Genomic DNA, 15,763 nt, shown 5'->3' with positions numbered 1-15,763 from the left:
AGGTTTAGTAAGAAATAGAATGTAACCCGATGGTGAAACCACAGTGGGCTTCAGAGGTGAATGGCCCCAGATGATGCTGGAAACTTCCTTACTCCCTGCCCTTCCTGAGGGCCAAGAAAATGGAAACCATCACCTATTATGGTGGCCCATGGACAGGGTCCCTGCCATCCCTTACGCTGCCTACTTACCCTGTCACCCTCCTGCCAGGTCCCTCTGTGTCTCAGTCTTCTCGGTGACTGTGAGATGTTAAGTTCTGCTTACTCTGCTGGCCTCCCTCACCTTATCTTTCTTTACTCAGACTCCGTGCCAGGCAACACCAGGTCCCTGTCATGTCTTGCACAGGCTGTGCTGTCCCATCGCTCTGCCTTTGCTCATGCTGTTTCCTCTGCCTGGGACACCGCTCTCCCTCAGTCTCACTCCAGCAAACTTCGACTTTCGCTGGAAGACTCAGCTCAGGCTGACCCTGAATGTCATTTCCTGAGCCCCGAGCTAAGCTGTGCCCCCACTGGGAGCCCCAGGTTCCCCTCTGCCTCGACATTTAGTACCTTGTGTTAGAGACATCTGCTTTCTGGTCCACCTCCCACAGTGGACTCTGAGTTCTGGGAAGACCCTCTCTGACCTCTCCTGATCCCCAGAGCCCAGCACAGGGTCTGACATGCAGCGGATGCTCAAAGGACCTCTGTCTGGCTTTTGGCTCGACACCCTTTGTTTGCCCTCATCCTCTAAACAGGCATGTGAACTGGCTCAGTCCCTGCCCAGAGAAACAGGAACTTAGAGACAAGTACAAAGTGACTGAACCTCCTGAGCCCACAGGCTCTTCCACCATTTGTAGTGGGCTGTGAAAGAGAGAGTGGACAGCCCAGAATGGGGGCCCCAAGAAGTTGTTGGTGGTGGGCGTCCCCAGGTAGTCCCAAGTGGTATAGGTTTCATGGGTTCCAAACCAACCATCCCACCAGAAATTCCAGCACTAGAGCAGCTTACCTTTAGCTGAAATCCCTCTCCCTGGTTAAAAGGGAAAGTCTCATGACAAGGACATCTAAGCTGTCGTTATCTCTGCAGCTTTCTTTATAATCATAAAGTGATATACCTGTGCCCATCAACTCATTTAATTTCACAACAACTCTATGAGATTAGTATTATTTTCCCCATTTTATGGATAAGGAAACTAAGTTATTGAGAAATTACGGTGCCCAAGATCACACATCTCAGAAATGGAAGAGCTAGACCAGCTCTGTCTGGCCCCATGGAGCTTCCTCTTACCCAAAATGTTAAACTGCCTACTTGAACAAGGGGAAAAGTCCCTGAACAGGAACCAGGAGATCTGTCACGTGACTGGCCTGGTCACAATCATTCTGACCCTTGATTTCCTCATCATTTCCCTCTAGGTCCAAGGTTACACTAAACTCAGGACACATGTATCATCACTTCCTCTACAGAGCCTCTCCCAACCACTCCAACTCATGGTCAATGGACAACTAATAATTCTTCCTTTGTGTTCCCACCAGTCCCCTTGTCACAGCACTTATGTATCAGTTGTTATTGCTGTGTAACAAAGCACTCCCAAACTCAATGGCTTCAAACCAGCTGTCAGAAAACATTTTCTTAAAGTGACACATAGCAAATATTTTAGGTTTTATAGATCACACAGTCTCTGTTGCAGTTATTCACTCTGCCTTTGTAGCTCAAAAGAAACTAAACAATAAATAAATGGGCATGACCGTATTCTAATAAAGTTTTATTTACAAAAACAGAGAGCTGGCTGGCCCACAGGCCATAGTTTGCCAATCCCTGCTTTGAGCAATAAGCATCTGTCATGGTTCACAAGTCTATGAGTTGGCTCAAACAATCTGCTCATCTGGGTTGGGCTCCACTGATCTTGGCCGAACTCACTCATGCATCTGTGGTCAGCTGGCCAGATGCCTAAAGGTTAGCTGGTCTAAGATGCTTATTGCATACTTGGTAGTTGACCTTCTATAAGTGAAGGTGGCAGAGATAACAGGGCTGTGTGTCTTTTATCATCAGGGAGGTTAACCTGGGTTTATTCTTCTAGAAGCTCAGCAAGTTTCCTAGAGATGGTGGAAGCACACAAGGACAATTAAGACCTAGGCTCAAAACTGGTACAGCATCACTTCCATCCCATTTTATTGACAAAGCACCTCACAAGACCAGTCCAGATCCAAGGGGTAGGAAAATAACCTCAGTCTCTTGATAGGAGGGGCTAGGAAGTAACATCTCAAAGAGGTGGATAGAGGACAAGCCAAAGAATTGTGGCCATGTCCACAGTCATGCCATCAGAGCCAGTGGCACTTGTGTGTATGTACTTGTTACATGTACACCTCCCTCTTTTTAGACCGTAAGACCTTTAAAGATGGGTTTAATCTTTGTATCTCCAGTGCCTATCGCAGTGCCTAGAGCAGTCTATTTTCACCTCCTAAATCAAACCCATCCATCACCGCCACCTCCGCCCCGGTCCAAGGTATTGTCAGCACTCGCCTGGTCCACTGCCATAGCCTCCTGACTGCTGAGGGGGCGGTTAATATTCACTTGAATTGGGAACCAGTTCACATCCATGGGTGCAGAGCAGCCTAGTGCGGAAGAACAGTACCTGGGAGGGGAGGTTGGAGGCTTCCACTAACTAGGAATTGGGCAGAGAGTCCGCGGATGCTGATTCCCTGGCCGTGATTCTGCTCAGTGTTGGTCCTGGTGCAGCTCCTAACAAGACACCTGGGATGGAAATCTCAAGAACTTTGGTGCAGGGGACTAATAAAACAAGCCAGGAGCAATGCGGGTTTAGCATCAAAATCAACCCACAGCTCTGCTTCTTTACAAACACCTTAACTTCGCTGTGCCTCATTTCATCATCTGTAAAATAGAAATAAAAATAGAGAACTCCCTTTCATCATAAAACCCAAAACAAAAGAGCTTCTGTGACAGGATGTTGTAATAAAGCTAACACTCATGGTGTGCCCAGAGTGGCTCTAAACCTTTTACCTGCTTTGGCTCATTCAGTCCCCTCCACAGCCTCATAAAGCAGGTCCTGCTATCATCCCCATTTTACAGATGAGGAAGTAGAGGCTCAGAAATGTTTAGTCACTTGTCCAAGTTCACACCGCTAAAAGGACGTCGATCTGGGATTTGAGTTCTTGTTCTTTTGTTCCAGAGCCTGTGCGTGGTATCACAGACACATTAAACAAACTCCAGGTGACGTCATTATTAAGGCTCCCAGCCCTCCCTAAAGTCAGGCATGCCTTCCTCTTTCCCTCCCATCTGCACTTTCGAGGCCAAATGGCAAAACAGAGGTCTGTGTTCTGAGCTTGCCTCTGCCAGTTCCTTACCCCCTGACCTTGAGCAAGCCAGGTCACCTTTCTGAAACTCAGTGTTACCCTGTCCATAAAATGGGTCTAATAATTCATGCCACCCTGGTAGCAATCATGAGGATTAACTGAGACCCTTGTGACAGCACAAAGTAAGTTACCCAGCAAGGCCCCAAATGAAGGGGCTACAGGACGGGGCACTTCCAGGCTGGAAGAATGGGGACACTGAAAGGCCCAAATCTTGGTCAGCGGGTTGGCTGTTACAGAGAAGGCCACCCCCGCCTGGAAGTCACCTTGTTTATGCAAAGATCAACAGAAGCTGAAATCCAAGAGGCTGCCATCTTCCCTCAGAGCAGACCTGGCCGCCACTTTCCTTTTTATCTTCATCGGCTTCAGGTGGTTTGTGTCTTTACAAAAAAGTTTGGCAAGAGATGTTGCCCCAAAAATTTTAAGTGGTTTCGTTTTCTTTTTCTTTCTTTCTTTTCTAGTTTTTTTTTTTTTTTTCCTTTGATTGCATGTAACTTCAAACTATGGTGTCATTTACGGACTCCAGGTGGCCTCCTGCTGTGGGTCCCACACGGAGCTCTGCTTTCTAAATCTTTGGCTCCTGTCACACTGACCCTGAAACCACAGCTCTCCTTTGAGGTCGGGTCACATGGCATCTGAGGGCTCCATAACCTTCAAGGGGCGGTCTGGGCTAGCCTGGATTCTGATTTTTTATTTTAAGCTCATCCCTGTTATTAAACAGTGGTGCGTTTAGGCTTTGTAGATCGCACAGTCTCTGGGGCAATTATTCACTCCGGAAGAGCTAGACCAGCTCCGTCTGGCCCTGTGGCACTTGGCTCTCTCCTCCCAAAGCGTCTCCCAGATTCTCAGTGTTAAGTTCCGTGGTTCTAACCCTCCCACTCTTGACTCCTTATTCTGGGAGATGTGACAAATAAAGCTGACCAAGATCTGCTGCACTTGGACGTGTAGAACATGTATAACATATGCTTCCCGCCCTCCTGGATTCCTGAAATCAGGACACTTCATGTTAAGACAGCAATTTTGGAGAGGAGGCACATTAAACCCCAGAAGTCATTTACACTAGAGTACGATTGGCCTTTTAGCAGATCTGAAAGCAGTTGTCAGGTGGAGAAGGTGGAGAAGATGAAACTTCTGGGAGTTACAAGCAGGACGAGATACCACAGCGGGTACAAAAGGAGTAGGAACAGGATTGTCACATGCTGACAATGAACTTGACTTCTGTCATGACTTTGCCTTGTGCTGGGACCATGCCAAAGCTTCACTCTGAGAGGAGGTTATCATCTAATAGACCTCCATATTGTTTATGAAATTTATTCTTTATTTAATAAATTTCATATAGTACATCTATCAACTCTGTGTTAGGGGTTGTTTTAAGCTCTTTACAAATATAATCTAATTTAATCTTCACAACAACCTCACTAGATAAGTAATATTAGCATTCCCATCTTACAGATGAGGAAAGTGGGGTCCAGACGAATTAAGTGATTTGCCAGACGTCACGCAGCTTCTAAATGGCAGAGCAGAAGTTCAAATCCAGGCAAGTCTGGCTCTAAAGTCCACGCTATTAACTTTTATGGTGTAAAAGCGAAAGAATACAAAGCCATGAGTATAATTTTATCTTTTTTGGACAAATAAATGAATAAACCCTTCTGATGAGTAAGTCATTTCAACATTCAACTTTAAAAGCATTTTCAAGATTCTCAGAACCCGTAATCAGAGATTGGCTTACGAACTTGATGATGACATTCATTAATGCACCTTTTTGACGCATTCAACAAGTATTAACCAAGCACCCTCTGTGCCTCCGTCTAGACACTGAGTAGACAATCATTAATGAGACAGTCGCAGCCTTGCCTGCCTGGAGCTTACAGTCTGGCCAGCAGTCAGGGCCTCAGCTGGGAGTTGTAATATAGGTGGCAGGTATGGACCAGCTCACCGTGGGAGTCCCGGGGTGGGGGGATGGGGCAGGTGTAGAGAAGTGACGTCTAAGCTGAGGCCTCACAAAGAAGTAGGAGTCTGCCAGAGGAGAAGGCAGAGGCACGATGAACCAAGAAGCAGAGAGAGCATGTGCAAAGTCCCAGGGGTGATGGAGAGCTGCATGGCTAGGAAAACAGAAAGTTGAGTGAGGCTGTTGGCAGGAGGGAGGTCAGCTGTGGAAGGGTCATGTGGACCCTGACGTTAAGTTAGGGTTTGCCCTGAGGTCAAAGGGGAGTGAACCGGGGAAGGCACTGAAGCCAGGGTGGGCCAGGTAGAGATCTGAGGCGGAGCGGACTGGAAGCAGGGGTGACTTCCAATAACCACAGACAGCAAAAGCTACATCTCTCCCCCCATACGGGCCTCTAGATCGGTGGGTTGATTAAAGGGGATGAACCTGATTACCTCAAGTTAAATACAACAGTTTACCTTTCAAGAAGTGTCTGGACCCACTTCTCCTTGAAACAATACAGACTTGGCAAAGAACACACGCCTGTAAAAGAAATAATCCCCAGTGATGAGAGAAACCAAACTGAAGAGTCTTTAGGGTTATGGACTAAAAGATATTTGATTCTATTTAACTTTCATTTCCCCAGACTCCATCAGTACAGGTCAAAAATGAAGACAAATGGGGACATTGTAACAGAAACAAAGTGATGCTAGTGGCTTGTCCCACCCCAACCAGGGGTGTGCTGAAGCCTGTCCATCCACCTTCCCTTTGCCTCTCACCTGGGTTTTCGGTCACTTCCCTTGTGGCCACCATCATTCACGAAAGCCGAGCTCATGCCTCCTGGCCGCCCACCTGGCCTGCTTCGGAGCTGCTTTCTCTTCCACACTGTAAGTCACATGACGTGAAACCCGTTGATGCAGCCACAAGGCTGAGCAAACGCACTGTCTTGGAAACCTTTCGGCACAGCCTCTTCATTCCCCAACAAAGTCATTTTGAGTGTTTGCCGGATGCCAGGCACTGGAGACAGAGGGGTGAATAAAACCCAGTCCAGACCCTTGAAGAGAGTCTAGCCTCATGGAGGAGGGGAGGGCGCTTACGTCGGGTTCTCCCATTTGGAGGCATCTCAAAGCCTGATGCCCGGGTATCGGCACAAGTGGAATGTCACCAGGTGAAGGGCAGGGGGAAGGCATTCCAGGGAGAGGGTACAAGCAAGGTATGGCCTCAGCCTGGCCTGCCAGAAGGGCAGATCTCCCCCTTTAGTGCTGGAGAGAGCCCCGGTAATTTGCTCCAACTTGAGCTCAGAGAGAGGAGCAATGACAATAAGAATGGTAGTAGCTTACTATATTCTAGAACTTTCTGTGATGATGGAAATGTTCTGTATCTGTGATGTCCAATAGGGTAGCCACTAGCCACACGTGGCTATTGTGCACTTGAAAGGTGGCTAGTGCAATAGATGAACTGAATTTTTAATTTTAGTTTATTTAAATAGCCACACGTGACTAGTGGTTCTAGATTAGACAACACAGTACAAGATATTGTAGTCACTGAGTACTTTATGGGTAATATATCAATTCCAACAATCAAAGATGAGATAAGTGTGATTAATTATCATCTCCACTTTACAGATGTAGAAACTGAGGGCCAGAGAGGATAACTTGTCCAACTCGCTCAGTTAGAAGTGTCAAGCCAAGATTCAAATCCCAGCAGACTAAACCCAGAGAGAAGAAATGATGTTATCCCCCATATCCCTCATCCCCGTATCCCTCATCATTCATTCGTTCATTCCAGAGACGCACAGTCATTGTGTGTCTGATGTAAATCAAGCACCAAACCACGTGACGGGGATACGGACATAGAAGGGGTGTGGGCCCCGGCCAAGGGGAGCCGGAAATCTATAGAAGGAGACAGACAAACGAAAGGAAGCCTCACAGCCAAGTCACAACTGCCACGTTCAAGTTCAGTTCACAATGCCGAGGAGCCCTCAGCCAGGGCCATTAACCCAGCACAGAGATGTTAGGGTATCTGGACAAAGGGAAAGCCTTCTCTACACACAAATACTTCCTGCTTCCCGAACCCTGGCTGGGTCCTCCAACTCTCCTTGCTAGGTGCCTTCCCCTCCGTGATGGGGAACACATGAGAGGGAAGGGAAGGGCAGTCACAGGGAGGGGGTCAATCCCCCCTCTCCCACTGAAGCCCACAGGACACGCAACAACTCAAAACCTCCCCTGATGTGCCCTCAACTGTCCAAATTGGTCACTGGCAACCCACTCAGACTGTGATTTCCAACACTTTCCAAGTTTTGCATCTTCCAGAGCCTAACCTGGCCCTCGATTCATAACAGACCTGCACCAAGGCTGTAGAGCTTTAGGGTCAGTTAGACCACAAGTTCAAGGCCCAGCTCTACCACACAGTGCCCCAGTGACCTTAGGCAAGCTTGTTTTAACCTTTCTGAGTCCCAGTGTCCTCATCTGAAAAATTGGAATAATAATATTTACTTTCCAGGGTTTTTATGAGGATTAAATGTGTGCAAAGCCCCTAATACTTTGTAGACTTTTAATAGATGGTGACTATTGTTATTAAAATTGTTATCGATTAGAGCTAAGAGCAGACCATGTCCCCTTGCTCCTCTGTCCTTCCCATCAGGGCACTGAGGCAAAGGAAGAAAACCAGAGGCGCAGAACGTGTGGTTGAGTGTTAGGAGACCTGGGGTCTCATCCAAGCTTGATCGTTCTCATAAAGTTCATGTCACGTCCCCGCTCTGCATCTCAGGCTTCCCAGCTGTAAAATGAGACTATTGGCCTTAAACTTGGTAATCTGACATACAAGTGCCTACTGGGACAGTGCAGGGAAAGAAAATGGGCCAAGGAAACCTAATAGGGGGCATCTACCATTCAACTCCCACTGACACTTGTCGCATGGGAATTCCGGCCTACTGTTCCCAGATATTCTGATTTTCACCAAAGCTGGACATGCCATTTACGACCACCTGGATGGTCCTGGAGGGCATTAGGCTGAGTGAAATAATTCAGACACAGAAAGACATATACCGTATGATCTCATTTATATGCAGAATCTGAAACAAAACAAAACAAAACAGAAAAGCAAGCTCCTACATATAGAGAACAGGTCAAGGGTTGCCAGACGCTGGGAGTAGGGTGGGAGAGACGGGTGAAAGGAGTCAAAATGGATTTTTGTTAAAAAAAAAGTCGGGCTTCCCTGGTGGCGCGGTGGTTGAGACTCCGCCTGCCGATGCAGGAGACACGGGTTTGTGCCCCAGTCTGGGAAGATCCCACATGCCGCGGAGCGGCTGGGCCCATGAGCCATGGCCGCTGAGCCTGCGCGTCCGGAGCCTGTGCTCCACAACGCGAGAGGCCACAACAGTGAGAGGCCCGCGTAACATAAAAAAAAAAAAAAAAAAAAAAAAGTCTTGCATTAAAAGGAGATGGTAACTCTTTGCATCTTTAAATCTTATCAAACACTGTAAACTGAAACTAAGCAAGTCTTCATGTCAAAGCTGGTCCAGCGGCTGCCACCGTGGCCTCCACAGGCCAGGTAACCTCTCAGGACCTCTCAGCCCTGATGGGCAGCAAATCTGCTCCTTGGGGCCTCCGAGATGCTGCCCCTCCACCCCTGCTGCTCCCTTTGCCTGTTTCTGAGAAAACACATCTTTCAGGTCCCCTTTTCGGTTCCTTCCCCCACACACGTCACAGACCTGTGAGGCCACAGAGGGTGTCCCTCTGAGGGCTAGGCCTCCTGGAATCCCACACTGATGCATCCTGGCAAGTTCTCCTTGCATTTCCAGGAGGCTCCGAACCTCTCAGTTCCCAGTTCCCGTTTGTGATGATTGATTTCTTACACTGACCTCACTCCCCGCTGTGCCGAGCAGAAAAGGTTGATGAAATCATCTTGTCAGCCACCACGTAGGAGAGCAGGTGTGAAATCCGAGGCTGAGCTGACAAGCCAGAGGGTGTTAAGAGCCATCCCCCTGTCAGGCACTGTTCAAAGGATGTTGTAGGTGTTTAATCAACTTCAGCTTCGTAGCACCTCCACAAGGTAGGTACCATTATCAACATCTTTTTGCAGAGGAGAACACTGAGGTTCCAAGAGGTTCAGTAACCTGCCTGGGGTCACCCAACTAGCGCTGCTGAGACCCAGGTGGTCTGGCTCCAGAGCTCCAAGCTTAGAAGTCATATTCCCTCTGATGTTGAAATACAGCGTCAACCCCTCCTAACAGGATGAAGCCCAGCCTCCATGGTGGGCTGTCTGATCCAGCCCAGTCTTGCCCTCCAGTATCATATCTAACTCCCCTCGTGGAATCACGTGTGCCTCTGTGCCTTTGCACATGCTGATCCCTCTGCCTGAAATGTTCTTCCCTCCACTCTCTGGTTGGTGGGCACCATGGCTGACCTTTCGAAGCATGTCTTCTGTGAAGTCATCCCGGACTGTGAATTATTCCCTTTCCAGGCCTGCATCTGCATGGTGTGTATTTTCATCACTGAAGGACTCCCACTGGACAAGCTATATGTTATCTCCTTGTAGGATTAGGAGGTCCTTGAGGGCAGGGCTAGCCTTCATCATCCAGCCCTGACAACACAGCAGGTTCAACACACGGTGTCCAAGGTGACCTACACTGAACCCCTCCCTTTGTCTTGCCTGAACTCCTTTCATGTTTGGTTTAGCGGGACCCCACGAGGACCCAGATATCATGGTTGGGGGACAGTGCTGGGGAATCAGCCAATGGTGTCACCCTGTATCAATTTGTTAGGATTGTCACAACAAAGGACTACAGACTGGGTGGCTTAAGCAACAGAAATTTTTATTTTCTCACGATCCTGGAAGATGGAAGTCCAAGATCAAAGTGTTGTCGGCAGGCGGATTCTTCTGTGGTCTCTCTTCTTGGCTTGTAGATGGATGTCTTCTTCTAGTGTCTTCACATGGTCACCCCTCTGTGTGTGTGTGTCTGTGTCCCAGTCTCCTCTTCTTTTTTTTTTTTTTGAGATTTTTTTAAAATTAATTTATTTATGTATTTATTTCTGGCTGCATTGGATCTTTGTTGCTGTGCGCGGGCTTCCTCTAGTTGCGGCGAGCGGGGCCACTCTTCACTGCGGTGCACGGGCTTCTACTTGCGGTGGCCTCTCTTGTTGCGGAGCATGGGCTCTAGGTGCGCGGGCTTCAGCAGTTGTGGCTCATGGGCCCAGTTGCTCCGCAGCATGTGGGATCTTCCCAGACCAGGGCTCGATCCCGTGTACCCTGCCTTGGCAGGCGGATTCCCAACCACTGCGCCACCAGGGAAGCCCCCAGTCTCGTCTTCTTATAAGGACACTAGTCAGGTTGGGTCAGAGCCCAACCCAATGACCTTAATCACTTTTTTTTTTTCTTGGCCACGCTGCACAGCTTGCTTAATCACCTCTTTAAGACCCTATCTCCAGGGACTTCCCTGGTGGTCCAGTGGCTAAGAATCCACCTTCCAATGCAGGAGACGTGGGTTTAACCCCTGGTTGGGGAACTAAGGTCCCACATGCCAAGGAGCCCCCGCACCACAGCTAGAGAGCAGCCTGTGCGCCACAAAGACGCAATGAAAGAGCCCACGAGCTGCAACCAAGACCCGATGCGGCCAAAGATAAATTTAAAAAAAATAAAAATAAATAAAAAAGACTCTATCTCCAAATACAGTCACATTCTGAGGTCCTGGGGGTTTAAGACTTCAACATAGGGATTGGGGGGAGATACAATTCAGCCCATAACGTACCCCAGTTCCCCTCTTTCCTCCTACCCGCCCAGGTGACCCATATGCAGCTCGAATCACTAAAGATCAGGCTGGGAAAGACTTTCATGAGTATTTAGCTCAACACTGGCATTTCACAGATGGGGAGACTTGAGGCCCACAGAGGGGAATTGGCTTACCACCCAAATCACCCCACAAATCCAGTCAAAGCTCCTGACTGCTGGTCCAGGGGTCTTTCTGCGACCGCACATCCATTTGCAAATACCATTTTTGCTACTTTGAGCTCCCATCCAGCTGCCAAGGCAGAACAGAGGGGAGGCTGGTGGGAGCCAGAAGCAGATTCCCTGCCAGGAACTCTCCTACCTTAGCTGAAGCCCAGGCCTCTGGAGCAGTCCCCAGCTACCTGTGGGATTTCTGCAAGCTGCCCCTGGTCACCCAGGCTCAACCTGAGAGCTCCCAGAAGGGGAATTTGATCAAAATACCAAGCATTTGACATTCTTTTCCAATCCAGAACGTCAGTAAAACAAGAGCCCCTCGTCACCCGACGTGCTCTGCTTCAGTTGGTCAAAGGCTTCCCAGAAGCTGCAAGTCACCCCCGCTGTCCTGGGAGCCTGGAGGGCAGCCCCGCAGCCCCTGTTTCATAGCCTCTTCAAGCCTGCACAGCCCAGGGCAGGGCAGCTCATGTCTGTATAGTACAAGACTCTCTGGAACTTCCCTGGTGGTGCAGTGGTTAAGAATCCGCCTGCCAATGCAGGGGACATGGGTTCGAGCCCTGGTCCGGGAAGATCCCACATGCCACGGAGCAACTAAGCCCGTGCGCCGCAACTACTGAGCCTGTGCTCTAGAGCCCGCATGCCACAACTACTGAAGCCCGCACACCCTAGAGCCTGTGCTCCACAACAAGAGAAGCCACCACAGTGAGAAACCCACACACTGCAATGAAGAGTAGCCCCCACTCGCCTCAACTAGAGAAAGCCCACGTGCAGCAATGAGGACCCAATGCAGCCAAAAATTAATTAATTAAAAAAAGACTGTCCAGGGACTCCCTCAGTCTGTCCACACTGTGCAAACTCAAAGCCCTCCCACGGCTCTCCATGCCTCCCAAAAAAGTCCATCCTCCTCCGTGTGACCATCAAAGCCTTTTGCCTTGGCCCCCAGTTAGGAGCATAGACCTTGGGGCCAAATTGCTCATGTTCAAATCCTTTCTATCTGTGCAACCTTAGAAAAGTGACTTAGTCTCTCTGTGCCTCAGTTTTATCATCTATAAAATGGGGACCATAGCAAAGCCTTCTTTATAAAATTGTTCTGTATATTAAATTAGTTGATATGCGTACAGCACGTGGATAGTGCCTAGAATATACTAAACCCTATGTAAATATTGGTTACATACATACATTCCCTTCACCCCACCCAACACAACAAGCTTTCCTAAGAACCCACATTGTACAAGGCACAGGAAAGGGCTTATGGTTGCAGGCATACTTGATATGGCCTTGAAGGGCAGGGAAATACTCCTGGGTGGGTGGGGCCTGGGGGGTGGAGTAATTCAGGTAAAGGAAAGCACCTGAGCAGAGTCAGTCTGGCTTAAGAGCAAGTGGGTGTTGGCCAAACAATAGACCGTAGGTGTTGAGGAGGAAAAGACAGGAGCTCAAATCTTGAAGAAAAGGGATGCTACAGTGAGGGGCCTCGGGTGTGGACCACTTATCAGTCTAGGGATGGACCACACACGTGTCCTCTCTCCGCCTTGCTCCCCCTCGTCCTGTCTCTGCTCACGCTGCCAGTCAGCAAACGCTGAGTTGCAGCTCTGTCCCGACTCAGCGTTCAGCCCAGGATATAAAACCGCATGGGGTGTGTAACGTCTCTGCTCTAGAAAGAAGACAAAGTAGAAGAAGTTAATTAGCCAGCTTGAGTGTGATGTCAGCGAAGAGTAAGACCCTGGACGTAGGGCAGCGCCAGCTGAACCTGGGGGGTCAGGGAGGGCTTTCCAGAAGATGAGACATGGGAGCAGAATGGTGAAGGGCATGTGAGCCTTTGCAGTGGGGGAAGGTAAGGAATGTTCCAGTCTGTGAGAAGGCACAAGAGCATGGAGTTGCTTATGGCTTGACACAGCAGGAGCAAAGGGCACACAGGCCAAGAGGCAAGGGACGGGGCTTCTGGGGAGGAAGTGACCAGAGCTGAAGGGGCCGCATGGAACAGGCAGAGGAGCTGTACCATCTCTAGGAGTCTGTGGGCTCAGGGATGGAGCTGGAAATGCAAGAGGCACAAACAGAACTGCATTTTAGAGGGAACCCTGTTGGTTCCCCCAGCACCAGAGCCTGAGGCAAGAATATGAGTGGAGGTGGTTTATTTGCAAGGTGACCCCAGGAAGCAGTGACAAGAGGAGGAGCGTGAGCCAGGGATTTGGGGAAAATACAGTGGAGGGTGCATTATTGCGCAGGTTATCTCTGTGGGAAGCTAGGACCGGTCCTGCTGGGCACACTCGGAGACACCGTTAATGAACTTCATATTGTCGCCAACTTTGAGTCCCCACTGTTTGAGGGCAGCCTCCAAGACGCATGAACTGCCTCCCCTCCCATAACGTTCTTCCAGGTTGTTCCTTGGCCGGGGTTGATGGGCCTTCTCTGGTTTTGAACAAGCCCTGAAAGTTTGAAATAGGACACTCATGTATGCGTGTAGCTGTCCTCATAGCCGTGCTGAAATCAGGTGGTTCAAGGGAGGTGTGGGGCAGGGGGCCACAGAAGCATCTGCAACAATGTCCCAGGTACAAGGTGCATGGTGAGAATCGTGTTTTGTTGCAAATAACAGAAAAACAAAAAATAATAGTGGCTGAATCAGGTGAGATATTGCTTTCACCCTTGCACTGAAGAAGTCCAGAAATAGTGATTTAGGGCTGATGTACATGTGAAGGGCCTTCCTCTAGCTATGGAAGGCCATGCTCTAAATGGCCCGAGGTAGCTATTAGAGCTTCAGCCATCAGATCCGTGTTCCAAGCAGCAGCAAAGAGCCAGGAGAAGGAAGAATGCTCCCTCTCCACTTTAAGGAAACTTCCCAGCCCTTCCACGTGACACTTCTGCTTCTATCTTCTTGGCCAGAACTTCGGTTCCTGGTCATTCCTAGCTGCAAGAGAGGCTGGCTGATGTTGTCTTTTAAATTTATTTATTTATTTATTTTATTTATTTTGGCCACACCGCAGCCCACAGGATCCCAGCTCCCCAGCCAGGGACTGAACCCGTGCCCTCTGCTGTGAAAGCGCAGAGTCCCAGCCACTGGACTGCCAGGGAACCCCCAGATCTTGTCTTTTAGATCACTGGCTATGTAGCTAACTAAAAATTGGGGTTCTTTAACTAAGAAGGGAGAGTTAATAGACCTTAAGAGGTGACTAGTAGCACCTGCCACAAGGATGTGAGATATAAGTTGGAAGTTAATTAAGAAATAATTGTCATAATCCAGGGAGAGATGAAGAGGGCCTAAGCAAGGGAGAGGGTGGGGAGGGGATGGAGAGGGGGCTGCACATGTCAAATGTCTGGGTGTGAATTTGGCAGGACTCGGTGAGGGACGTGGACAGGAAAGGAGGGCCAGGAGTCAGGCAGACCGTTCACGCAGGCAGGGAATATATAAGACAAACAGTCTAAGGGAAGACCATGAGTTCTACTGAGGACATGCTGAGTTTGAGACGCTTAAAGGACAGCCAGAGATGTCCAGGAAGCAGATAGTTGCGTGTTCAGGAGGTCAGGAGAGAAATCTCTGCCCGAGAAAGCAATTTGGGGGCATCAGCCATTGGGCAGTGGAGGGTCCTCAGGTTGAGAATGTAGAGGAAGGGAGTGGGGGGTCAGACAGAGCAACAGGCCAACATCAGCACGTAAGGGGCACGGGAGGCTGACCTTTGTGAAGTCACACAAGGGTGGGAGAAGAGCCGGGGGTATTTACACCCTTGGGTGGCTGTGTCTCTCTGTCGAAGCAGCTAACAGGAAGTCCCCTCTCATAGCTATACTCACTCGGCCTTCAAGTCTAGGGCTGACAATGGCTCTTTGAGATCACTCAGCCTAGCACGCTGTGCTATTTCCTGTTGGAGTCCCTTAATCCTGCCGTACTTTTGTAAACAATGCCTTCATTAAACTCTCCTTAATTACAGAGATGATAGAGGTAGATAAATAGATGATAGGTAGGTAGATAGATAGATAGAGAGAGAGAGAATAAATAAATGGATGGGAGGATGGATGGATGGATGGATAGTAGATAGACGGTAACAGGGAAATTTAGAAGGAACAGCGGGGGAGGCAGGGGAGAAGCAGCCGTCAAGGGGGAAGTGAAAGGTGACCCCACGTTAGTTAAGAGGAGGCTGTGATACATCCATTGGATTTGCCACAAGAAGGTCGGTGATGACCTGGCAGAAGCCAGACTGCAGTGGGTGGAGAGGAGAAATGAGTGGAAGATGAGGAAGCGGGGACAGCTGCTTTCTCCATCACCTCCACCTAAAAGGCCTGGCTCAAATGTCACCTCCTCCACGAACCTCCTCTGAACCTTCCTCCTTCCCCTGTGCGCCCTGAGCATCCAGTCAGCCACTGGCCACAGACCAGTGGCTGAGCTCCCAGGGCAGGGGTCCTCTGGGACCCTGCCACATGCCCAGTGCCCCACACCATGGAAGGGGCCTCCCAGCCTCTCAGCCTCCACTAAAGGACCGCAGCCTGCTCGCCACTGCCCTCCCCTGATTCCTTGGCCATGAAAAAACGTAGGAGCATCCAATGGTCATGGACGTCTCTCTTTCGTACAATC

The sequence above is a fragment of the Aethalodelphis obliquidens genome, unplaced genomic scaffold, assembly GCF_003676395.1.
Source record: "Aethalodelphis obliquidens isolate GAN/ISIS:26980383/991018 unplaced genomic scaffold, ASM367639v1 scaffold41, whole genome shotgun sequence".
In the NCBI taxonomy this organism is placed as follows: Eukaryota; Metazoa; Chordata; class Mammalia; order Artiodactyla; family Delphinidae; genus Aethalodelphis; species Aethalodelphis obliquidens.
Note: the sequence above shows the minus strand (reverse complement) of the source record.